This window comes from Labrus bergylta, chromosome 23, assembly GCF_963930695.1.
Source record: "Labrus bergylta chromosome 23, fLabBer1.1, whole genome shotgun sequence".
In the NCBI taxonomy this organism is placed as follows: domain Eukaryota; kingdom Metazoa; phylum Chordata; class Actinopteri; order Labriformes; family Labridae; genus Labrus; species Labrus bergylta.
The window spans coordinates 19,942,787-19,965,136 of record NC_089217.1 but is presented as its reverse complement, the minus strand read 5'-3'; the positions used below and the strand labels follow the sequence as shown (position 1 = coordinate 19,965,136).

At 48.3% G+C, this 22,350-nt stretch overlaps 31 non-coding genes and 1 pseudogene across 31 annotated transcripts; all 32 read right to left on the bottom strand.

The window, feature by feature from the left end:
* Nucleotides 1-48: 48 nt before the first annotated feature.
* Nucleotides 49-212, bottom strand: LOC136177700 (U1 spliceosomal RNA). The gene has a single exon (XR_010665193.1). It is a non-coding gene; the product is annotated as a U1 spliceosomal RNA (small nuclear RNA).
* A 571-nt stretch (nt 213-783) lies between these two features.
* LOC136177866 (U2 spliceosomal RNA) lies at nt 784-974 on the bottom strand. Its single transcript, XR_010665360.1, has one exon. It is a non-coding gene; the product is annotated as a U2 spliceosomal RNA (small nuclear RNA).
* Nucleotides 975-1,467: 493 nt separating this feature from the next.
* LOC136177699 (U1 spliceosomal RNA) lies at nt 1,468-1,631 on the bottom strand. The gene has a single exon (XR_010665192.1). It is a non-coding gene; the product is annotated as a U1 spliceosomal RNA (small nuclear RNA).
* Nucleotides 1,632-2,202: 571 nt separating this feature from the next.
* On the bottom strand, nt 2,203-2,393 carry LOC136177865 (U2 spliceosomal RNA). The gene has a single exon (XR_010665359.1). It is a non-coding gene; the product is annotated as a U2 spliceosomal RNA (small nuclear RNA).
* A 493-nt stretch (nt 2,394-2,886) lies between these two features.
* Nucleotides 2,887-3,050, bottom strand: LOC136177698 (U1 spliceosomal RNA). The gene has a single exon (XR_010665191.1). It is a non-coding gene; the product is annotated as a U1 spliceosomal RNA (small nuclear RNA).
* A 589-nt stretch (nt 3,051-3,639) lies between these two features.
* Nucleotides 3,640-3,830, bottom strand: LOC136177864 (U2 spliceosomal RNA). The gene has a single exon (XR_010665358.1). It is a non-coding gene; the product is annotated as a U2 spliceosomal RNA (small nuclear RNA).
* Nucleotides 3,831-4,323: 493 nt separating this feature from the next.
* LOC136177697 (U1 spliceosomal RNA) lies at nt 4,324-4,487 on the bottom strand. Its single transcript, XR_010665190.1, has one exon. It is a non-coding gene; the product is annotated as a U1 spliceosomal RNA (small nuclear RNA).
* A 571-nt stretch (nt 4,488-5,058) lies between these two features.
* On the bottom strand, nt 5,059-5,249 carry LOC114917227 (U2 spliceosomal RNA). The gene has a single exon (XR_003805949.2). It is a non-coding gene; the product is annotated as a U2 spliceosomal RNA (small nuclear RNA).
* A 493-nt stretch (nt 5,250-5,742) lies between these two features.
* LOC136177696 (U1 spliceosomal RNA) lies at nt 5,743-5,906 on the bottom strand. Its single transcript, XR_010665189.1, has one exon. It is a non-coding gene; the product is annotated as a U1 spliceosomal RNA (small nuclear RNA).
* Nucleotides 5,907-6,479: 573 nt separating this feature from the next.
* LOC136177863 (U2 spliceosomal RNA) lies at nt 6,480-6,670 on the bottom strand. Its single transcript, XR_010665357.1, has one exon. It is a non-coding gene; the product is annotated as a U2 spliceosomal RNA (small nuclear RNA).
* A 493-nt stretch (nt 6,671-7,163) lies between these two features.
* On the bottom strand, nt 7,164-7,327 carry LOC136177695 (U1 spliceosomal RNA). Its single transcript, XR_010665188.1, has one exon. It is a non-coding gene; the product is annotated as a U1 spliceosomal RNA (small nuclear RNA).
* Nucleotides 7,328-7,902: 575 nt separating this feature from the next.
* On the bottom strand, nt 7,903-8,093 carry LOC136177936 (U2 spliceosomal RNA). Its single transcript, XR_010665431.1, has one exon. It is a non-coding gene; the product is annotated as a U2 spliceosomal RNA (small nuclear RNA).
* Nucleotides 8,094-8,586: 493 nt separating this feature from the next.
* LOC136177694 (U1 spliceosomal RNA) lies at nt 8,587-8,750 on the bottom strand. Its single transcript, XR_010665187.1, has one exon. It is a non-coding gene; the product is annotated as a U1 spliceosomal RNA (small nuclear RNA).
* Nucleotides 8,751-9,323: 573 nt separating this feature from the next.
* Nucleotides 9,324-9,514, bottom strand: LOC136177862 (U2 spliceosomal RNA). Its single transcript, XR_010665356.1, has one exon. It is a non-coding gene; the product is annotated as a U2 spliceosomal RNA (small nuclear RNA).
* Nucleotides 9,515-10,007: 493 nt separating this feature from the next.
* LOC136177693 (U1 spliceosomal RNA) lies at nt 10,008-10,171 on the bottom strand. The gene has a single exon (XR_010665186.1). It is a non-coding gene; the product is annotated as a U1 spliceosomal RNA (small nuclear RNA).
* A 573-nt stretch (nt 10,172-10,744) lies between these two features.
* Nucleotides 10,745-10,935, bottom strand: LOC136177861 (U2 spliceosomal RNA). The gene has a single exon (XR_010665355.1). It is a non-coding gene; the product is annotated as a U2 spliceosomal RNA (small nuclear RNA).
* Nucleotides 10,936-11,428: 493 nt separating this feature from the next.
* Nucleotides 11,429-11,592, bottom strand: LOC114917237 (U1 spliceosomal RNA). Its single transcript, XR_003805959.1, has one exon. It is a non-coding gene; the product is annotated as a U1 spliceosomal RNA (small nuclear RNA).
* A 573-nt stretch (nt 11,593-12,165) lies between these two features.
* Nucleotides 12,166-12,356, bottom strand: LOC136177860 (U2 spliceosomal RNA). The gene has a single exon (XR_010665354.1). It is a non-coding gene; the product is annotated as a U2 spliceosomal RNA (small nuclear RNA).
* A 493-nt stretch (nt 12,357-12,849) lies between these two features.
* On the bottom strand, nt 12,850-13,013 carry LOC114917236 (U1 spliceosomal RNA). Its single transcript, XR_003805958.1, has one exon. It is a non-coding gene; the product is annotated as a U1 spliceosomal RNA (small nuclear RNA).
* A 573-nt stretch (nt 13,014-13,586) lies between these two features.
* LOC136177859 (U2 spliceosomal RNA) lies at nt 13,587-13,777 on the bottom strand. Its single transcript, XR_010665353.1, has one exon. It is a non-coding gene; the product is annotated as a U2 spliceosomal RNA (small nuclear RNA).
* A 493-nt stretch (nt 13,778-14,270) lies between these two features.
* Nucleotides 14,271-14,434, bottom strand: LOC114917228 (U1 spliceosomal RNA). Its single transcript, XR_003805950.1, has one exon. It is a non-coding gene; the product is annotated as a U1 spliceosomal RNA (small nuclear RNA).
* Nucleotides 14,435-15,005: 571 nt separating this feature from the next.
* On the bottom strand, nt 15,006-15,196 carry LOC136177858 (U2 spliceosomal RNA). The gene has a single exon (XR_010665352.1). It is a non-coding gene; the product is annotated as a U2 spliceosomal RNA (small nuclear RNA).
* A 493-nt stretch (nt 15,197-15,689) lies between these two features.
* Nucleotides 15,690-15,853, bottom strand: LOC114917217 (U1 spliceosomal RNA). Its single transcript, XR_003805939.1, has one exon. It is a non-coding gene; the product is annotated as a U1 spliceosomal RNA (small nuclear RNA).
* Nucleotides 15,854-16,424: 571 nt separating this feature from the next.
* Nucleotides 16,425-16,615, bottom strand: LOC114919130 (U2 spliceosomal RNA). Its single transcript, XR_003807612.2, has one exon. It is a non-coding gene; the product is annotated as a U2 spliceosomal RNA (small nuclear RNA).
* A 493-nt stretch (nt 16,616-17,108) lies between these two features.
* Nucleotides 17,109-17,272, bottom strand: LOC114919135 (U1 spliceosomal RNA). Its single transcript, XR_003807617.2, has one exon. It is a non-coding gene; the product is annotated as a U1 spliceosomal RNA (small nuclear RNA).
* Nucleotides 17,273-17,843: 571 nt separating this feature from the next.
* On the bottom strand, nt 17,844-18,034 carry LOC114919131 (U2 spliceosomal RNA). The gene has a single exon (XR_003807613.2). It is a non-coding gene; the product is annotated as a U2 spliceosomal RNA (small nuclear RNA).
* A 493-nt stretch (nt 18,035-18,527) lies between these two features.
* LOC114919134 (U1 spliceosomal RNA) lies at nt 18,528-18,691 on the bottom strand. Its single transcript, XR_003807616.2, has one exon. It is a non-coding gene; the product is annotated as a U1 spliceosomal RNA (small nuclear RNA).
* Nucleotides 18,692-19,262: 571 nt separating this feature from the next.
* LOC114919136 (U2 spliceosomal RNA) lies at nt 19,263-19,453 on the bottom strand. The gene has a single exon (XR_003807618.2). It is a non-coding gene; the product is annotated as a U2 spliceosomal RNA (small nuclear RNA).
* A 493-nt stretch (nt 19,454-19,946) lies between these two features.
* On the bottom strand, nt 19,947-20,110 carry LOC114919133 (U1 spliceosomal RNA). Its single transcript, XR_003807615.1, has one exon. It is a non-coding gene; the product is annotated as a U1 spliceosomal RNA (small nuclear RNA).
* Nucleotides 20,111-20,681: 571 nt separating this feature from the next.
* LOC114919129 (U2 spliceosomal RNA) lies at nt 20,682-20,872 on the bottom strand. The gene has a single exon (XR_003807611.2). It is a non-coding gene; the product is annotated as a U2 spliceosomal RNA (small nuclear RNA).
* A 493-nt stretch (nt 20,873-21,365) lies between these two features.
* Nucleotides 21,366-21,529, bottom strand: LOC114919128 (U1 spliceosomal RNA). Its single transcript, XR_003807610.1, has one exon. It is a non-coding gene; the product is annotated as a U1 spliceosomal RNA (small nuclear RNA).
* Nucleotides 21,530-22,100: 571 nt separating this feature from the next.
* On the bottom strand, nt 22,101-22,277 carry LOC114919132 (U2 spliceosomal RNA; annotated as a pseudogene).
* Between the last annotated feature and the right edge of the window lie 73 nt (nt 22,278-22,350).

Sequence of the window (22,350 nt, the reverse complement as noted above, 5' to 3'; positions counted from 1 at the left end):
GGCAGCATGTCCCTATCTGTTTCCCCCTTATTACTTTCGACAATCCATCAGGGGAGAGCGCGAACGCAGTCCCCCACTACCACAAATTATGCAGTCGAGATTCCCACATTTGGGGAATTCGCATAGGTCAGCCCCACCGGAGTGCAATGGCCAGGCCTCGCCATGGGTGAACCACCTTCTTGATCATGGTATCTCCCCTGCCAGGTAAGTATGAGTTGTAGAGCTCAGGGCAAAAGGAGTCCTTCACAGGACCATCGCCCTGACTGACGGTCCCAACAACATGCGAACCACCAAAATCAGAGTTTCTGCACTGGGTGTCCCTTCTACTTGTCCTCAACACAGAAGAAAGTTTTGTGTTGAGGCCCGATAGGGCTTGTCTTTCTACATGCAAGTGGAGAAATAAGGCTCATCATTCTAACAGGTCGTGCCACACTTCCACATCAAAGCCAACCGATAGCTACCGCCAGTGTGTGTGTGTGTGTGTGTTTTTCTTACCGCCAACAAAAGAACAGTCGAAGCAGCAGCTAGGCCAGAAACACTTTGCAACAATGACTGTTGATATGTTATTGCGTGTCTGTGTGCTACTACAGCAATAGCATACACAGAGTGGCAAATGGGGGAACAGGCACACAAATAACCCCAAACCTGACTAAAATTCCAGTTCATTTCAAAAAGCTTGCGTCCCGGCAGCATGTCAACGCAGTGACAAAGCCAGGCCAGACTCACACACATATTTCTCTTAAATGCAGCGAAAAGAAAGGATTATTTTAAACACTGAAGAGAGGAGGGTGCACCGTTCCCGGAGGTACTGCAATACCGGGTCGATGCGTGGAGTGGACGGAGCAAGCCCCTGTTCCATCTCCCAAGTCCAAAAATCAATTTAATATATGGTCCCCGGGTAGGGGACGTATCAGATATTAAACTGATAAGAACAGATACTACACTTGATCTTAGCCAAAAGGCCGAGAAGCGATGCCCCTGACAGGCTAAGGCCGGCATCACATTCCCCATACAGTCCTCCTCGCCCATGGTCCCGGCAAGCGAGCGTTGCTTTTAAGTGACCGTCGGTAAAACGGAAGAGCAAACTCTTTGATGGAAGCACCTTTAAGATACATGCGTTATGTCAAGCTCTGAAAAATGAGTTCAAACCCTCAACCACCAGATTTATCTGCAGCAGACTTAAGTGAACCAAAAGACAGGAGAAGATTGGGGCCTTTTATTGGCCCACAGCCGTTCTGTAAGGCAGATGTGCCGTGACTGGGATTTCACATTGATCAGAGCAAGGGCTGCTGAATCTGAAACAAATTTGATTGACGAGTGATATTGTGATCTAGCACTAGCAAAGACACTGGCTGCGCATAGCTTTTAAGCCACCTTGGAAATTCTTGCTGTCTGTCTGTTGCTACAGCCAGGTTGGAAGGCAGCATGTCCCTATCTGTTTCCCCCTTATTACTTTCGACGATCCATCAGGGGAGAGCGCGAACGCAGTCCCCCACTACCACAAATTATGCAGTCGAGATTCCCACATTTGGGGAATTCGCATAGGTCAGCCCCACCGGAGTGCAATGGCCAGGCCTCGCCATGGGTGAACCACCTTCTTGATCATGGTATCTCCCCTGCCAGGTAAGTATGAGTTGTACAGCTCAGGGCAAAAGGAGTCCTTCACAGGACCATCGCCCTGACTGACGGTCCCAACAACATGCGAACCACCGAAATCAGAGTTTCTGCACTGGGTGTCCCTTCTACTTGTCCTCAACACAGAAGAAAGTTTTGTGTTGAGGCCCGATAGGGCTTGTCTTTCTACATGCAAGTGGAGAAATAAGGCTCATCATTCTAACAGGTCGTGCCACACTTCCACATCAAAGCCAACCGATAGCTACCGCCAGTGTGTGTGTGTGTGTGTGTTTTTCTTACCGCCAACAAAAGAACAGTCGAAGCAGCAGCTAGGCCAGAAACACTTTGCAACAATGACTGTTGATATGTTATTGCGTGTCTGTGTGCTACTACAGCAATAGCATACACAGAGTGGCAAATGGGGAAACTAGCACACAAATAACCCCAAACCTGACTAAAATTCCAGTTCATTTCAAAAAGCTTGCGTCCCGGCAGCATGTCAACGCAGTGACAAAGCCAGGCCAGACTCACACACATATTTCTCTTAAATGCAGTGAAAAGAAAGGATTATTTTAAACACTGAAGAGAGGAGGGTGCACCGTTCCCGGAGGTACTGCAATACCGGGTCGATGCGTGGAGTGGACGGAGCAAGCCCCTGTTCCATCTCCCAAGTCCAAAAATCAATTTAATATATGGTCCCCGGGTAGGGGACGTATCAGATATTAAACTGATAAGAACAGATACTACACTTGATCTTAGCCAAAAGGCCGAGAAGCGATGCCCCTGACAGGCTAAGGCCAGCATCACATTCCCCATACAGTCCTCCTCGCCCATGGTCCCGGCAAGCAAGCGTTGCTTTTAAGTGACCGTCGGTAAAACGGAAGAGCAAACTCTTTGATGGAAGCACCTTTAAGATACATGCGTTATGTCAAGCTCTGAAAAATGAGTTCAAACCCTCAACCACCAGATTTATCTGCAGCAGACTTAAGTGAACCAAAAGACAGGAGAAGATTGGGGCCTTTTATTGGCCCACAGCCGTTCTGTAAGGCAGATGTGCCGTGACTGGGATTTCACATTGATCAGAGCAAGGGCTGCTGAATCTGAAACAAATTTGATTGACGAGTGATATTGTGATCTAGCACTAGCAAAGACACTGGCTGCGCATAGCTTTTAAGCCACCTTGGAAATTCTTGCTGTCTGTCTGTTGCTACAGCCAGGTTGGAAGGCAGCATGTCCCTATCTGTTTCCCCCTTATTACTTTCGACAATCCATCAGGGGAGAGCGCGAACGCAGTCCCCCACTACCACAAATTATGCAGTCGAGATTCCCACATTTGGGGAATTCGCATAGGTCAGCCCCACCGGAGTGCAATGGCCAGGCCTCGCCATGGGTGAACCACCTTCTTGATCATGGTATCTCCCCTGCCAGGTAAGTATGAGTTGTACAGCTCAGGGCAAAAGGAGTCCTTCACAGGACCATCGCCCTGACTGACGGTCCCAACAACATGCGAACCACCGAAATCAGAGTTTCTGCACTGGGTGTCCCTTCTACTTGTCCTCAACACAGAAGAAAGTTTTGTGTTGAGGCCCGATAGGGCTTGTCTTTCTACATGCAAGTGGAGAAATAAGGCTCATCATTCTAACAGGTCGTGCCACACTTCCACATCAAAGCCAACCGATAGCTACCGCCAGTGTGTGTGTGTGTGTGTGTGTGTGTGTGTGTGTGTGTTTTTCTTACCGCCAACAAAAGAACAGTCGAAGCAGCAGCTAGGCCAGAAACACTTTGCAACAATGACTGTTGATATGTTATTGCGTGTCTGTGTGCTACTACAGCAATAGCATACACAGAGTGGCAAATGGGGGAACTGGCACACAAATAACCCCAAACCTGACTAAAATTCCAGTTCATTTCAAAAAGCTTGCGTCCCGGCAGCATGTCAACGCAGTGACAAAGCCAGGCCAGACTCACACACATATTTCTCTTAAATGCAGTGAAAAGAAAGGATTATTTTAAACACTGAAGAGAGGAGGGTGCACCGTTCCCGGAGGTACTGCAATACCGGGTCGATGCGTGGAGTGGACGGAGCAAGCCCCTGTTCCATCTCCCAAGTCCAAAAATCAATTTAATATATGGTCCCCGGGTAGGGGACGTATCAGATATTAAACTGATAAGAACAGATACTACACTTGATCTTAGCCAAAAGGCCGAGAAGCGATGCCCCTGACAGGCTAAGGCCAGCATCACATTCCCCATACAGTCCTCCTCGCCCATGGTCCCGGCAAGCGAGCGTTGCTTTTAAGTGACCGTCGGTAAAACGGAAGAGCAAACTCTTTGATGGAAGCACCTTTAAGATACATGCGTTATGTCAAGCTCTGAAAAATGAGTTCAAACCCTCAACCACCAGATTTATCTGCAGCAGACTTAAGTGAACCAAAAGACAGGAGAAGATTGGGGCCTTTTATTGGCCCACAGCCGTTCTGTAAGGCAGATGTGCCGTGACTGGGATTTCACATTGATCAGAGCAAGGGCTGCTGAATCTGAAACAAATTTGATTGACGAGTGATATTGTGATCTAGCACTAGCAAAGACACTGGCTGCGCATAGCTTTTAAGCCACCTTGGAAATTCTTGCTGTCTGTCTGTTGCTACAGCCAGGTTGGAAGGCAGCATGTCCCTATCTGTTTCCCCCTTATTACTTTCGACAATCCATCAGGGGAGAGCGCGAACGCAGTCCCCCACTACCACAAATTATGCAGTCGAGATTCCCACATTTGGGGAATTCGCATAGGTCAGCCCCACCGGAGTGCAATGGCCAGGCCTCGCCATGGGTGAACCACCTTCTTGATCATGGTATCTCCCCTGCCAGGTAAGTATGAGTTGTACAGCTCAGGGCAAAAGGAGTCCTTCACAGGACCATCGCCCTGACTGACGGTCCCAACAACATGCGAACCACCGAAATCAGAGTTTCTGCACTGGGTGTCCCTTCTACTTGTCCTCAACACAGAAGAAAGTTTTGTGTTGAGGCCCGATAGGGCTTGTCTTTCTACATGCAAGTGGAGAAATAAGGCTCATCATTCTAACAGGTCGTGCCACACTTCCACATCAAAGCCAACCGATAGCTACCGCCAGTGTGTGTGTGTGTGTGTGTTTTTCTTACCGCCAACAAAAGAACAGTCGAAGCAGCAGCTAGGCCAGAAACACTTTGCAACAATGACTGTTGATATGTTATTGCGTGTCTGTGTGCTACTACAGCAATAGCATACACAGAGTGGCAAATGGGGAAACTGGCACACAAATAACCCCAAACCTGACTAAAATTCCAGTTCATTTCAAAAAGCTTGTGTCCCGGCAGCATGTCAACGCAGTGACAAAGCCAGGCCAGACTCACACACATATTTCTCTTAAATGCAGTGAAAAGAAAGGATTATTTTAAACACTGAAGAGAGGAGGGTGCACCGTTCCCGGAGGTACTGCAATACCGGGTCGATGCGTGGAGTGGATGGAGCAAGCCCCTGTTCCATCTCCCAAGTCCAAAAATCAATTTAATATATGGTCCCCGGGTAGGGGACGTATCAGATATTAAACTGATAAGAACAGATACTACACTTGATCTTAGCCAAAAGGCCGAGAAGCGATGCCCCTGACAGGCTAAGGCCGGCATCACATTCCCCATACAGTCCTCCTCGCCCATGGTCCCGGCAAGCGAGCGTTGCTTTTAAGTGACCGTCGGTAAAACGGAAGAGCAAACTCTTTGATGGAAGCACCTTTAAGATACATGCGTTATGTCAAGCTCTGAAAAATGAGTTCAAACCCTCAACCACCAGATTTATCTGCAGCAGACTTAAGTGAACCAAAAGACAGGAGAAGATTGGGGCCTTTTATTGGCCCACAGCCGTTCTGTAAGGCAGATGTGCCGTGACTGGGATTTCACATTGATCAGAGCAAGGGCTGCTGAATCTGAAACAAATTTGATTGACGAGTGATATTGTGATCTAGCACTAGCAAAGACACTGGCTGCGCATAGCTTTTAAGCCACCTTGGAAATTCTTGCTGTCTGTCTGTTGCTACAGCCAGGTTGGAAGGCAGCATGTGCCTATCTGTTTCCCCCTTATTACTTTCGACAATCCATCAGGGGAGAGCGCGAACGCAGTCCCCCACTACCACAAATTATGCAGTCGAGATTCCCACATTTGGGGAATTCGCATAGGTCAGCCCCACCGGAGTGCAATGGCCAGGCCTCGCCATGGGTGAACCACCTTCTTGATCATGGTATCTCCCCTGCCAGGTAAGTATGAGTTGTACAGCTCAGGGCAAAAGGAGTCCTTCACAGGACCATCGCCCTGACTGACGGTCCCAACAACATGCGAACCACCGAAATCAGAGTTTCTGCACTGGGTGTCCCTTCTACTTGTCCTCAACACAGAAGAAAGTTTTGTGTTGAGGCCCGATAGGGCTTGTCTTTCTACATGCAAGTGGAGAAATAAGGCTCATCATTCTAACAGGTCGTGCCACACTTCCACATCAAAGCCAACCGATAGCTACCGCCAGTGTGTGTGTGTGTGTGTGTGTTTTTCTTACCGCCAACAAAAGAACAGTCGAAGCAGCAGCTAGGCCAGAAACACTTTGCAACAATGACTGTTGATATGTTATTGCGTGTCTGTGTGCTACTACAGCAATAGCATACACAGAGTGGCAAATGGGGGAACTGGCACACAAATAACCCCAAACCTGACTAAAATTCCAGTTCATTTCAAAAAGCTTGCGTCCCGGCAGCATGTCAACGCAGTGACAAAGCCAGGCCAGACTCACACACATATTTCTCTTAAATGCAGCGAAAAGAAAGGATTATTTTAAACACTGAAGAGAGGAGGGTGCACCGTTCCCGGAGGTACTGCAATACCGGGTCGATGCGTGGAGTGGACGGAGCAAGCCCCTGTTCCATCTCCCAAGTCCAAAAATCAATTTAATATATGGTCCCCGGGTAGGGGACGTATCAGATATTAAACTGATAAGAACAGATACTACACTTGATCTTAGCCAAAAGGCCGAGAAGCGATGCCCCTGACAGGCTAAGGCCGGCATCACATTCCCCATACAGTCCTCCTCGCCCATGGTCCCGGCAAGCGAGCGTTGCTTTTAAGTGACCGTCGGTAAAACGGAAGAGCAAACTCTTTGATGGAAGCACCTTTAAGATACATGCGTTATGTCAAGCTCTGAAAAATGAGTTCAAACCCTCAACCACCAGATTTATCTGCAGCAGACTTAAGTGAACCAAAAGACAGGAGAAGATTGGGGCCTTTTATTGGCCCACAGCCGTTCTGTAAGGCAGATGTGCCGTGACTGGGATTTCACATTGATCAGAGCAAGGGCTGCTGAATCTGAAACAAATTTGATTGACGAGTGATATTGTGATCTAGCACTAGCAAAGACACTGGCTGCGCATAGCTTTTAAGCCACCTTGGAAATTATTGCTGTCTGTCTGTTGCTACAGCCAGGTTGGAAGGCAGCATGTCCCTATCTGTTTCCCCCTTATTACTTTCGACAATCCATCAGGGGAGAGCGCGAACGCAGTCCCCCACTACCACAAATTATGCAGTCGAGATTCCCACATTTGGGGAATTCGCATAGGTCAGCCCCACCGGAGTGCAATGGCCAGGCCTCGCCATGGGTGAACCACCTTCTTGATCATGGTATCTCCCCTGCCAGGTAAGTATGAGTTGTACAGCTCAGGGCAAAAGGAGTCCTTCACAGGACCATCGCCCTGACTGACGGTCCCAACAACATGCGAACCACCGAAATCAGAGTTTCTGCACTGGGTGTCCCTTCTACTTGTCCTCAACACAGAAGAAAGTTTTGTGTTGAGGCCCGATAGGGCTTGTCTTTCTACATGCAAGTGGAGAAATAAGGCTCATCATTCTAACAGGTCGTGCCACACTTCCACATCAAAGCCAACCGATAGCTACCGCCAGTGTGTGTGTGTGTGTGTGTGTGTTTTTCTTACCGCCAACAAAAGAACAGTCGAAGCAGCAGCTAGGCCAGAAACACTTTGCAACAATGACTGTTGATATGTTATTGCGTGTCTGTGTGCTACTACAGCAATAGCATACACAGAGTGGCAAATGGGGGAACTGGCACACAAATAACCCCAAACCTGACTAAAATTCCAGTTCATTTCAAAAAGCTTGCGTCCCGGCAGCATGTCAACGCAGTGACAAAGCCAGGCCAGACTCACACACATATTTCTCTTAAATGCAGCGAAAAGAAAGGATTATTTTAAACACTGAAGAGAGGAGGGTGCACCGTTCCCGGAGGTACTGCAATACCGGGTCGATGCGTGGAGTGGACGGAGCAAGCCCATGTTCCATCTCCCAAGTCCAAAAATCAATTTAATATATGGTCCCCGGGTAGGGGACGTATCAGATATTAAACTGATAAGAACAGATACTACACTTGATCTTAGCCAAAAGGCCGAGAAGCGATGCCCCTGACAGGCTAAGGCCGGCATCACATTCCCCATACAGTCCTCCTCGCCCATGGTCCCGGCAAGCGAGCGTTGCTTTTAAGTGACCGTCGGTAAAACGGAAGAGCAAACTCTTTGATGGAAGCACCTTTAAGATACATGCGTTATGTCAAGCTCTGAAAAATGAGTTCAAACCCTCAACCACCAGATTTATCTGCAGCAGACTTAAGTGAACCAAAAGACAGGAGAAGATTGGGGCCTTTTATTGGCCCACAGCCGTTCTGTAAGGCAGATGTGCCGTGACTGGGATTTCACATTGATCAGAGCAAGGGCTGCTGAATCTGAAACAAATTTGATTGACGAGTGATATTGTGATCTAGCACTAGCAAAGACACTGGCTGCGCATAGCTTTTAAGCCACCTTGGAAATTCTTGCTGTCTGTCTGTTGCTACAGCCAGGTTGGAAGGCAGCATGTCCCTATCTGTTTCCCCCTTATTACTTTCGACAATCCATCAGGGGAGAGCGCGAACGCAGTCCCCCACTACCACAAATTATGCAGTCGAGATTCCCACATTTGGGGAATTCGCATAGGTCAGCCCCACCGGAGTGCAATGGCCAGGCCTCGCCATGGGTGAACCACCTTCTTGATCATGGTATCTCCCCTGCCAGGTAAGTATGAGTTGTACAGCTCAGGGCAAAAGGAGTCCTTCACAGGACCATCGCCCTGACTGACGGTCCCAACAACATGCGAACCACCGAAATCAGAGTTTCTGCACTGGGTGTCCCTTCTACTTGTCCTCAACACAGAAGAAAGTTTTGTGTTGAGGCCCGATAGGGCTTGTCTTTCTACATGCAAGTGGAGAAATAAGGCTCATCATTCTAACAGGTCGTGCCACACTTCCACATCAAAGCCAACCGATAGCTACCGCCAGTGTGTGTGTGTGTGTGTGTGTTTTTCTTACCGCCAACAAAAGAACAGTCGAAGCAGCAGCTAGGCCAGAAACACTTTGCAACAATGACTGTTGATATGTTATTGCGTGTCTGTGTGCTACTACAGCAATAGCATACACAGAGTGGCAAATGGGGGAACTGGCACACAAATAACCCCAAACCTGACTAAAATTCCAGTTCATTTCAAAAAGCTTGCGTCCCGGCAGCATGTCAACGCAGTGACAAAGCCAGGCCAGACTCACACACATATTTCTCTTAAATGCAGCGAAAAGAAAGGATTATTTTAAACACTGAAGAGAGGAGGGTGCACCGTTCCCGGAGGTACTGCAATACCGGGTCGATGCGTGGAGTGGACGGAGCAAGCCCCTGTTCCATCTCCCAAGTCCAAAAATCAATTTAATATATGGTCCCCGGGTAGGGGACGTATCAGATATTAAACTGATAAGAACAGATACTACACTTGATCTTAGCCAAAAGGCCGAGAAGCGATGCCCCTGACAGGCTAAGGCCGGCATCACATTCCCCATACAGTCCTCCTCGCCCATGGTCCCGGCAAGCGAGCGTTGCTTTTAAGTGACCGTCGGTAAAACGGAAGAGCAAACTCTTTGATGGAAGCACCTTTAAGATACATGCGTTATGTCAAGCTCTGAAAAATGAGTTCAAACCCTCAACCACCAGATTTATCTGCAGCAGACTTAAGTGAACCAAAAGACAGGAGAAGATTGGGGCCTTTTATTGGCCCACAGCCGTTCTGTAAGGCAGATGTGCCGTGACTGGGATTTCACATTGATCAGAGCAAGGGCTGCTGAATCTGAAACAAATTTGATTGACGAGTGATATTGTGATCTAGCACTAGCAAAGACACTGGCTGCGCATAGCTTTTAAGCCACCTTGGAAATTCTTGCTGTCTGTCTGTTGCTACAGCCAGGTTGGAAGGCAGCATGTCCCTATCTGTTTCCCCCTTATTACTTTCGACAATCCATCAGGGGAGAGCGCGAACGCAGTCCCCCACTACCACAAATTATGCAGTCGAGATTCCCACATTTGGGGAATTCGCATAGGTCAGCCCCACCGGAGTGCAATGGCCAGGCCTCGCCATGGGTGAACCACCTTCTTGATCATGGTATCTCCCCTGCCAGGTAAGTATGAGTTGTACAGCTCAGGGCAAAAGGAGTCCTTCACAGGACCATCGCCCTGACTGACGGTCCCAACAACATGCGAACCACCGAAATCAGAGTTTCTGCACTGGGTGTCCCTTCTACTTGTCCTCAACACAGAAGAAAGTTTTGTGTTGAGGCCCGATAGGGCTTGTCTTTCTACATGCAAGTGGAGAAATAAGGCTCATCATTCTAACAGGTCGTGCCACACTTCCACATCAAAGCCAACCGATAGCTACCGCCAGTGTGTGTGTGTGTGTGTGTGTTTTTCTTACCGCCAACAAAAGAACAGTCGAAGCAGCAGCTAGGCCAGAAACACTTTGCAACAATGACTGTTGATATGTTATTGCGTGTCTGTGTGCTACTACAGCAATAGCATACACAGAGTGGCAAATGGGGGAACTGGCACACAAATAACCCCAAACCTGACTAAAATTCCAGTTCATTTCAAAAAGCTTGCGTCCCGGCAGCATGTCAACGCAGTGACAAAGCCAGGCCAGACTCACACACATATTTCTCTTAAATGCAGCGAAAAGAAAGGATTATTTTAAACACTGAAGAGAGGAGGGTGCACCGTTCCCGGAGGTACTGCAATACCGGGTCGATGCGTGGAGTGGACGGAGCAAGCCCCTGTTCCATCTCCCAAGTCCAAAAATCAATTTAATATATGGTCCCCGGGTAGGGGACGTATCAGATATTAAACTGATAAGAACAGATACTACACTTGATCTTAGCCAAAAGGCCGAGAAGCGATGCCCCTGACAGGCTAAGGCCGGCATCACATTCCCCATACAGTCCTCCTCGCCCATGGTCCCGGCAAGCGAGCGTTGCTTTTAAGTGACCGTCGGTAAAACGGAAGAGCAAACTCTTTGATGGAAGCACCTTTAAGATACATGCGTTATGTCAAGCTCTGAAAAATGAGTTCAAACCCTCAACCACCAGATTTATCTGCAGCAGACTTAAGTGAACCAAAAGACAGGAGAAGATTGGGGCCTTTTATTGGCCCACAGCCGTTCTGTAAGGCAGATGTGCCGTGACTGGGATTTCACATTGATCAGAGCAAGGGCTGCTGAATCTGAAACAAATTTGATTGACGAGTGATATTGTGATCTAGCACTAGCAAAGACACTGGCTGCGCATAGCTTTTAAGCCACCTTGGAAATTCTTGCTGTCTGTCTGTTGCTACAGCCAGGTTGGAAGGCAGCATGTGCCTATCTGTTTCCCCCTTATTACTTTCGACAATCCATCAGGGGAGAGCGCGAACGCAGTCCCCCACTACCACAAATTATGCAGTCGAGATTCCCACATTTGGGGAATTCGCATAGGTCAGCCCCACCGGAGTGCAATGGCCAGGCCTCGCCATGGGTGAACCACCTTCTTGATCATGGTATCTCCCCTGCCAGGTAAGTATGAGTTGTACAGCTCAGGGCAAAAGGAGTCCTTCACAGGACCATCGCCCTGACTGACGGTCCCAACAACATGCGAACCACCGAAATCAGAGTTTCTGCACTGGGTGTCCCTTCTACTTGTCCTCAACACAGAAGAAAGTTTTGTGTTGAGGCCCGATAGGGCTTGTCTTTCTACATGCAAGTGGAGAAATAAGGCTCATCATTCTAACAGGTCGTGCCACACTTCCACATCAAAGCCAACCGATAGCTACCGCCAGTGTGTGTGTGTGTGTGTGTGTTTTTCTTACCGCCAACAAAAGAACAGTCGAAGCAGCAGCTAGGCCAGAAACACTTTGCAACAATGACTGTTGATATGTTATTGCGTGTCTGTGTGCTACTACAGCAATAGCATACACAGAGTGGCAAATGGGGGAACTGGCACACAAATAACCCCAAACCTGACTAACATTCCAGTTCATTTCAAAAAGCTTGCGTCCCGGCAGCATGTCAACGCAGTGACAAAGCCAGGCCAGACTCACACACATATTTCTCTTAAATGCAGCGAAAAGAAAGGATTATTTTAAACACTGAAGAGAGGAGGGTGCACCGTTCCCGGAGGTACTGCAATACCGGGTCGATGCGTGGAGTGGACGGAGCAAGCCCCTGTTCCATCTCCCAAGTCCAAAAATCAATTTAATATATGGTCCCCGGGTAGGGGACGTATCAGATATTAAACTGATAAGAACAGATACTACACTTGATCTTAGCCAAAAGGCCGAGAAGCGATGCCCCTGACAGGCTAAGGCCGGCATCACATTCCCCATACAGTCCTCCTCGCCCATGGTCCCGGCAAGCGAGCGTTGCTTTTAAGTGACCGTCGGTAAAACGGAAGAGCAAACTCTTTGATGGAAGCACCTTTAAGATACATGCGTTATGTCAAGCTCTGAAAAATGAGTTCAAACCCTCAACCACCAGATTTATCTGCAGCAGACTTAAGTGAACCAAAAGACAGGAGAAGATTGGGGCCTTTTATTGGCCCACAGCCGTTCTGTAAGGCAGATGTGCCGTGACTGGGATTTCACATTGATCAGAGCAAGGGCTGCTGAATCTGAAACAAATTTGATTGACGAGTGATATTGTGATCTAGCACTAGCAAAGACACTGGCTGCGCATAGCTTTTAAGCCACCTTGGAAATTATTGCTGTCTGTCTGTTGCTACAGCCAGGTTGGAAGGCAGCATGTCCCTATCTGTTTCCCCCTTATTACTTTCGACAATCCATCAGGGGAGAGCGCGAACGCAGTCCCCCACTACCACAAATTATGCAGTCGAGATTCCCACATTTGGGGAATTCGCATAGGTCAGCCCCACCGGAGTGCAATGGCCAGGCCTCGCCATGGGTGAACCACCTTCTTGATCATGGTATCTCCCCTGCCAGGTAAGTATGAGTTGTACAGCTCAGGGCAAAAGGAGTCCTTCACAGGACCATCGCCCTGACTGACGGTCCCAACAACATGCGAACCACCGAAATCAGAGTTTCTGCACTGGGTGTCCCTTCTACTTGTCCTCAACACAGAAGAAAGTTTTGTGTTGAGGCCCGATAGGGCTTGTCTTTCTACATGCAAGTGGAGAAATAAGGCTCATCATTCTAACAGGTCGTGCCACACTTCCACATCAAAGCCAACCGATAGCTACCGCCAGTGTGTGTGTGTGTGTGTGTGTTTTTCTTACCGCCAACAAAAGAACAGTCGAAGCAGCAGCTAGGCCAGAAACACTTTGCAACAATGACTGTTGATATGTTATTGCGTGTCTGTGTGCTACTACAGCAATAGCATACACAGAGTGGCAAATGGGGGAACTGGCACACAAATAACCCCAAACCTGACTAAAATTCCAGTTCATTTCAAAAAGCTTGCGTCCCGGCAGCATGTCAACGCAGTGACAAAGCCAGGCCAGACTCACACACATATTTCTCTTAAATGCAGCGAAAAGAAAGGATTATTTTAAACACTGAAGAGAGGAGGGTGCACCGTTCCCGGAGGTACTGCAATACCGGGTCGATGCGTGGAGTGGACGGAGCAAGCCCCTGTTCCATCTCCCAAGTCCAAAAATCAATTTAATATATGGTCCCCGGGTAGGGGACGTATCAGATATTAAACTGATAAGAACAGATACTACACTTGATCTTAGCCAAAAGGCCGAGAAGCGATGCCCCTGACAGGCTAAGGCCGGCATCACATTCCCCATACAGTCCTCCTCGCCCATGGTCCCGGCAAGCGAGCGTTGCTTTTAAGTGACCGTCGGTAAAACGGAAGAGCAAACTCTTTGATGGAAGCACCTTTAAGATACATGCGTTATGTCAAGCTCTGAAAAATGAGTTCAAACCCTCAACCACCAGATTTATCTGCAGCAGACTTAAGTGAACCAAAAGACAGGAGAAGATTGGGGCCTTTTATTGGCCCACAGCCGTTCTGTAAGGCAGATGTGCCGTGACTGGGATTTCACATTGATCAGAGCAAGGGCTGCTGAATCTGAAACAAATTTGATTGACGAGTGATATTGTGATCTAGCACTAGCAAAGACACTGGCTGCGCATAGCTTTTAAGCCACCTTGGAAATTCTTGCTGTCTGTCTGTTGCTACAGCCAGGTTGGAAGGCAGCATGTGCCTATCTGTTTCCCCCTTATTACTTTCGACAATCCATCAGGGGAGAGCGCGAACGCAGTCCCCCACTACCACAAATTATGCAGTCGAGATTCCCACATTTGGGGAATTCGCATAGGTCAGCCCCACCGGAGTGCAATGGCCAGGCCTCGCCATGGGTGAACCACCTTCTTGATCATGGTATCTCCCCTGCCAGGTAAGTATGAGTTGTACAGCTCAGGGCAAAAGGAGTCCTTCACAGGACCATCGCCCTGACTGACGGTCCCAACAACATGCGAACCACCGAAATCAGAGTTTCTGCACTGGGTGTCCCTTCTACTTGTCCTCAACACAGAAGAAAGTTTTGTGTTGAGGCCCGATAGGGCTTGTCTTTCTACATGCAAGTGGAGAAATAAGGCTCATCATTCTAACAGGTCGTGCCACACTTCCACATCAAAGCCAACCGATAGCTACCGCCAGTGTGTGTGTGTGTGTGTGTTTTTCTTACCGCCAACAAAAGAACAGTCGAAGCAGCAGCTAGGCCAGAAACACTTTGCAACAATGACTGTTGATATGTTATTGCGTGTCTGTGTGCTACTACAGCAATAGCATACACAGAGTGGCAAATGGGGGAACTGGCACACAAATAACCCCAAACCTGACTAACATTCCAGTTCATTTCAAAAAGCTTGCGTCCCGACAGCATGTCAACGCAGTGACAAAGCCAGGCCAGACTCACACACATATTTCTCTTAAATGCAGCGAAAAGAAAGGATTATTTTAAACACTGAAGAGAGGAGGGTGCACCGTTCCCGGAGGTACTGCAATACCGGGTCGATGCGTGGAGTGGACGGAGCAAGCCCCTGTTCCATCTCCCAAGTCCAAAAATCAATTTAATATATGGTCCCCGGGTAGGGGACGTATCAGATATTAAACTGATAAGAACAGATACTACACTTGATCTTAGCCAAAAGGCCGAGAAGCGATGCCCCTGACAGGCTAAGGCCGGCATCACATTCCCCATACAGTCCTCCTCGCCCATGGTCCCGGCAAGCGAGCGTTGCTTTTAAGTGACCGTCGGTAAAACGGAAGAGCAAACTCTTTGATGGAAGCACCTTTAAGATACATGCGTTATGTCAAGCTCTGAAAAATGAGTTCAAACCCTCAACCACCAGATTTATCTGCAGCAGACTTAAGTGAACCAAAAGACAGGAGAAGATTGGGGCCTTTTATTGGCCCACAGCCGTTCTGTAAGGCAGATGTGCCGTGACTGGGATTTCACATTGATCAGAGCAAGGGCTGCTGAATCTGAAACAAATTTGATTGACGAGTGATATTGTGATCTAGCACTAGCAAAGACACTGGCTGCGCATAGCTTTTAAGCCACCTTGGAAATTATTGCTGTCTGTCTGTTGCTACAGCCAGGTTGGAAGGCAGCATGTCCCTATCTGTTTCCCCCTTATTACTTTCGACGATACATCAGGGGAGAGCGCGAACGCAGTCCCCCACTACCACAAATTATGCAGTCGAGATTCCCACATTTGGGGAATTCGCATAGGTCAGCCCCACCGGAGTGCAATGGCCAGGCCTCGCCATGGGTGAACCACCTTCTTGATCATGGTATCTCCCCTGCCAGGTAAGTATGAGTTGTACAGCTCAGGGCAAAAGGAGTCCTTCACAGGACCATCGCCCTGACTGACGGTCCCAACAACATGCGAACCACCGAAATCAGAGTTTCTGCACTGGGTGTCCCTTCTACTTGTCCTCAACACAGAAGAAAGTTTTGTGTTGAGGCCCGATAGGGCTTGTCTTTCTACATGCAAGTGGAGAAATAAGGCTCATCATTCTAACAGGTCGTGCCACACTTCCACATCAAAGCCAACCGATAGCTACCGCCAGTGTGTGTGTGTGTGTGTGTTTTTCTTACCGCCAACAAAAGAACAGTCGAAGCAGCAGCTAGGCCAGAAACACTTTGCAACAATGACTGTTGATATGTTATTGCGTGTCTGTGTGCTACTACAGCAATAGCATACACAGAGTGGCAAATGGGGGAACTGGCACACAAATAACCCCAAACCTGACTAAAATTCCAGTTCATTTCAAAAAGCTTGCGTCCCGGCAGCATGTCAACGCAGTGACAAAGCCAGGCCAGACTCACACACATATTTCTCTTAAATGCAGCGAAAAGAAAGGATTATTTTAAACACTGAAGAGAGGAGGGTGCACCGTTCCCGGAGGTACTGCAATACCGGGTCGATGCGTGGAGTGGACGGAGCAAGCCCCTGTTCCATCTCCCAAGTCCAAAAATCAATTTAATATATGGTCCCCGGGTAGGGGACGTATCAGATATTAAACTGATAAGAACAGATACTACACTTGATCTTAGCCAAAAGGCCGAGAAGCGATGCCCCTGACAGGCTAAGGCCGGCATCACATTCCCCATACAGTCCTCCTCGCCCATGGTCCCGGCAAGCGAGCGTTGCTTTTAAGTGACCGTCGGTAAAACGGAAGAGCAAACTCTTTGATGGAAGCACCTTTAAGATACATGCGTTATGTCAAGCTCTGAAAAATGAGTTCAAACCCTCAACCACCAGATTTATCTGCAGCAGACTTAAGTGAACCAAAAGACAGGAGAAGATTGGGGCCTTTTATTGGCCCACAGCCGTTCTGTAAGGCAGATGTGCCGTGACTGGGATTTCACATTGATCAGAGCAAGGGCTGCTGAATCTGAAACAAATTTGATTGACGAGTGATATTGTGATCTAGCACTAGCAAAGACACTGGCTGCGCATAGCTTTTAAGCCACCTTGGAAATTATTGCTGTCTGTCTGTTGCTACAGCCAGGTTGGAAGGCAGCATGTCCCTATCTGTTTCCCCCTTATTACTTTCGACGATACATCAGGGGAGAGCGCGAACGCAGTCCCCCACTACCACAAATTATGCAGTCGAGATTCCCACATTTGGGGAATTCGCATAGGTCAGCCCCACCGGAGTGCAATGGCCAGGCCTCGCCATGGGTGAACCACCTTCTTGATCATGGTATCTCCCCTGCCAGGTAAGTATGAGTTGTACAGCTCAGGGCAAAAGGAGTCCTTCACAGGACCATCGCCCTGACTGACGGTCCCAACAACATGCGAACCACCGAAATCAGAGTTTCTGCACTGGGTGTCCCTTCTACTTGTCCTCAACACAGAAGAAAGTTTTGTGTTGAGGCCCGATAGGGCTTGTCTTTCTACATGCAAGTGGAGAAATAAGGCTCATCATTCTAACAGGTCGTGCCACACTTCCACATCAAAGCCAACCGATAGCTACCGCCAGTGTGTGTGTGTGTGTGTGTTTTTCTTACCGCCAACAAAAGAACAGTCGAAGCAGCAGCTAGGCCAGAAACACTTTGCAACAATGACTGTTGATATGTTATTGCGTGTCTGTGTGCTACTACAGCAATAGCATACACAGAGTGGCAAATGGGGGAACTGGCACACAAATAACCCCAAACCTGACTAACATTCCAGTTCATTTCAAAAAGCTTGCGTCCCGGCAGCATGTCAACGCAGTGACAAAGCCAGGCCAGACTCACACACATATTTCTCTTAAATGCAGCGAAAAGAAAGGATTATTTTAAACACTGAAGAGAGGAGGGTGCACCGTTCCCGGAGGTACTGCAATACCGGGTCGATGCGTGGAGTGGACGGAGCAAGCCCCTGTTCCATCTCCCAAGTCCAAAAATCAATTTAATATATGGTCCCCGGGTAGGGGACGTATCAGATATTAAACTGATAAGAACAGATACTACACTTGATCTTAGCCAAAAGGCCGAGAAGCGATGCCCCTGACAGGCTAAGGCCGGCATCACATTCCCCATACAGTCCTCCTCGCCCATGGTCCCGGCAAGCGAGCGTTGCTTTTAAGTGACCGTCGGTAAAACGGAAGAGCAAACTCTTTGATGGAAGCACCTTTAAGATACATGCGTTATGTCAAGCTCTGAAAAATGAGTTCAAACCCTCAACCACCAGATTTATCTGCAGCAGACTTAAGTGAACCAAAAGACAGGAGAAGATTGGGGCCTTTTATTGGCCCACAGCCGTTCTGTAAGGCAGATGTGCCGTGACTGGGATTTCACATTGATCAGAGCAAGGGCTGCTGAATCTGAAACAAATTTGATTGACGAGTGATATTGTGATCTAGCACTAGCAAAGACACTGGCTGCGCATAGCTTTTAAGCCACCTTGGAAATTATTGCTGTCTGTCTGTTGCTACAGCCAGGTTGGAAGGCAGCATGTCCCTATCTGTTTCCCCCTTATTACTTTCGACGATACATCAGGGGAGAGCGCGAACGCAGTCCCCCACTACCACAAATTATGCAGTCGAGATTCCCACATTTGGGGAATTCGCATAGGTCAGCCCCACCGGAGTGCAATGGCCAGGCCTCGCCATGGGTGAACCACCTTCTTGATCATGGTATCTCCCCTGCCAGGTAAGTATGAGTTGTACAGCTCAGGGCAAAAGGAGTCCTTCACAGGACCATCGCCCTGACTGACGGTCCCAACAACATGCGAACCACCGAAATCAGAGTTTCTGCACTGGGTGTCCCTTCTACTTGTCCTCAACACAGAAGAAAGTTTTGTGTTGAGGCCCGATAGGGCTTGTCTTTCTACATGCAAGTGGAGAAATAAGGCTCATCATTCTAACAGGTCGTGCCACACTTCCACATCAAAGCCAACCGATAGCTACCGCCAGTGTGTGTGTGTGTGTGTGTTTTTCTTACCGCCAACAAAAGAACAGTCGAAGCAGCAGCTAGGCCAGAAACACTTTGCAACAATGACTGTTGATATGTTATTGCGTGTCTGTGTGCTACTACAGCAATAGCATACACAGAGTGGCAAATGGGGGAACTGGCACACAAATAACCCCAAACCTGACTAACATTCCAGTTCATTTCAAAAAGCTTGCGTCCCGGCAGCATGTCAACGCAGTGACAAAGCCAGGCCAGACTCACACACATATTTCTCTTAAATGCAGCGAAAAGAAAGGATTATTTTAAACACTGAAGAGAGGAGGGTGCACCGTTCCCGGAGGTACTGCAATACCGGGTCGATGCGTGGAGTGGACGGAGCAAGCCCCTGTTCCATCTCCCAAGTCCAAAAATCAATTTAATATATGGTCCCCGGGTAGGGGACGTATCAGATATTAAACTGATAAGAACAGATACTACACTTGATCTTAGCCAAAAGGCCGAGAAGCGATGCCCCTGACAGGCTAAGGCCGGCATCACATTCCCCATACAGTCCTCCTCGCCCATGGTCCCGGCAAGCGAGCGTTGCTTTTAAGTGACCGTCGGTAAAACGGAAGAGCAAACTCTTTGATGGAAGCACCTTTAAGATACATGCGTTATGTCAAGCTCTGAAAAATGAGTTCAAACCCTCAACCACCAGATTTATCTGCAGCAGACTTAAGTGAACCAAAAGACAGGAGAAGATTGGGGCCTTTTATTGGCCCACAGCCGTTCTGTAAGGCAGATGTGCCGTGACTGGGATTTCACATTGATCAGAGCAAGGGCTGCTGAATCTGAAACAAATTTGATTGACGAGTGATATTGTGATCTAGCACTAGCAAAGACACTGGCTGCGCATAGCTTTTAAGCCACCTTGGAAATTATTGCTGTCTGTCTGTTGCTACAGCCAGGTTGGAAGGCAGCATGTCCCTATCTGTTTCCCCCTTATTACTTTCGACGATACATCAGGGGAGAGCGCGAACGCAGTCCCCCACTACCACAAATTATGCAGTCGAGATTCCCACATTTGGGGAATTCGCATAGGTCAGCCCCACCGGAGTGCAATGGCCAGGCCTCGCCATGGGTGAACCACCTTCTTGATCATGGTATCTCCCCTGCCAGGTAAGTATGAGTTGTACAGCTCAGGGCAAAAGGAGTCCTTCACAGGACCATCGCCCTGACTGACGGTCCCAACAACATGCGAACCACCGAAATCAGAGTTTCTGCACTGGGTGTCCCTTCTACTTGTCCTCAACACAGAAGAAAGTTTTGTGTTGAGGCCCGATAGGGCTTGTCTTTCTACATGCAAGTGGAGAAATAAGGCTCATCATTCTAACAGGTCGTGCCACACTTCCACATCAAAGCCAACCGATAGCTACCGCCAGTGTGTGTGTGTGTGTGTGTTTTTCTTACCGCCAACAAAAGAACAGTCGAAGCAGCAGCTAGGCCAGAAACACTTTGCAACAATGACTGTTGATATGTTATTGCGTGTCTGTGTGCTACTACAGCAATAGCATACACAGAGTGGCAAATGGGGGAACTGGCACACAAATAACCCCAAACCTGACTAACATTCCAGTTCATTTCAAAAAGCTTGCGTCCCGGCAGCATGTCAACGCAGTGACAAAGCCAGGCCAGACTCACACACATATTTCTCTTAAATGCAGCGAAAAGAAAGGATTATTTTAAACACTGAAGAGAGGAGGGTGCACCGTTCCCGGAGGTACTGCAATACCGGGTCGATGCGTGGAGTGGACGGAGCAAGCCCCTGTTCCATCTCCCAAGTCCAAAAATCAATTTAATATATGGTCCCCGGGTAGGGGACGTATCAGATATTAAACTGATAAGAACAGATACTACACTTGATCTTAGCCAAAAGGCCGAGAAGCGATGCCCCTGACAGGCTAAGGCCGGCATCACATTCCCCATACAGTCCTCCTCGCCCATGGTCCCGGCAAGCGAGCGTTGCTTTTAAGTGACCGTCGGTAAAACGGAAGAGCAAACTCTTTGATGGAAGCACCTTTAAGATACATGCGTTATGTCAAGCTCTGAAAAATGAGTTCAAACCCTCAACCACCAGATTTATCTGCAGCAGACTTAAGTGAACCAAAAGACAGGAGAAGATTGGGGCCTTTTATTGGCCCACAGCCGTTCTGTAAGGCAGATGTGCCGTGACTGGGATTTCACATTGATCAGAGCAAGGGCTGCTGAATCTGAAACAAATTTGATTGACGAGTGATATTGTGATCTAGCACTAGCAAAGACACTGGCTGCGCATAGCTTTTAAGCCACCTTGGAAATTATTGCTGTCTGTCTGTTGCTACAGCCAGGTTGGAAGGCAGCATGTCCCTATCTGTTTCCCCCTTATTACTTTCGACGATACATCAGGGGAGAGCGCGAACGCAGTCCCCCACTACCACAAATTATGCAGTCGAGATTCCCACATTTGGGGAATTCGCATAGGTCAGCCCCACCGGAGTGCAATGGCCAGGCCTCGCCATGGGTGAACCACCTTCTTGATCATGGTATCTCCCCTGCCAGGTAAGTATGAGTTGTACAGCTCAGGGCAAAAGGAGTCCTTCACAGGACCATCGCCCTGACTGACGGTCCCAACAACATGCGAACCACCGAAATCAGAGTTTCTGCACTGGGTGTCCCTTCTACTTGTCCTCAACACAGAAGAAAGTTTTGTGTTGAGGCCCGATAGGGCTTGTCTTTCTACATGCAAGTGGAGAAATAAGGCTCATCATTCTAACAGGTCGTGCCACACTTCCACATCAAAGCCAACCGATAGCTACCGCCAGTGTGTGTGTGTGTGTGTGTTTTTCTTACCGCCAACAAAAGAACAGTCGAAGCAGCAGCTAGGCCAGAAACACTTTGCAACAATGACTGTTGATATGTTATTGCGTGTCTGTGTGCTACTACAGCAATAGCATACACAGAGTGGCAAATGGGGGAACTGGCACACAAATAACCCCAAACCTGACTAACATTCCAGTTCATTTCAAAAAGCTTGCGTCCCGGCAGCATGTCAACGCAGTGACAAAGCCAGGCCAGACTCACACACATATTTCTCTTAAATGCAGCGAAAAGAAAGGATTATTTTAAACACTGAAGAGAGGAGGGTGCACCGTTCCCGGAGGTACTGCAATACCGGGTCGATGCGTGGAGTGGACGGAGCAAGCCCCTGTTCCATCTCCCAAGTCCAAAAATCAATTTAATATATGGTCCCCGGGTAGGGGATGTATCAGATATTAAACTGATAAGAACAGATTTTTTTTTCTTTTGAAAAGTTTTATTGACACTTTTTTCCACTTTATGTTTCATCACATTTCACATCACACATTTGTTTTCTTTGTTGTTGTTGTGT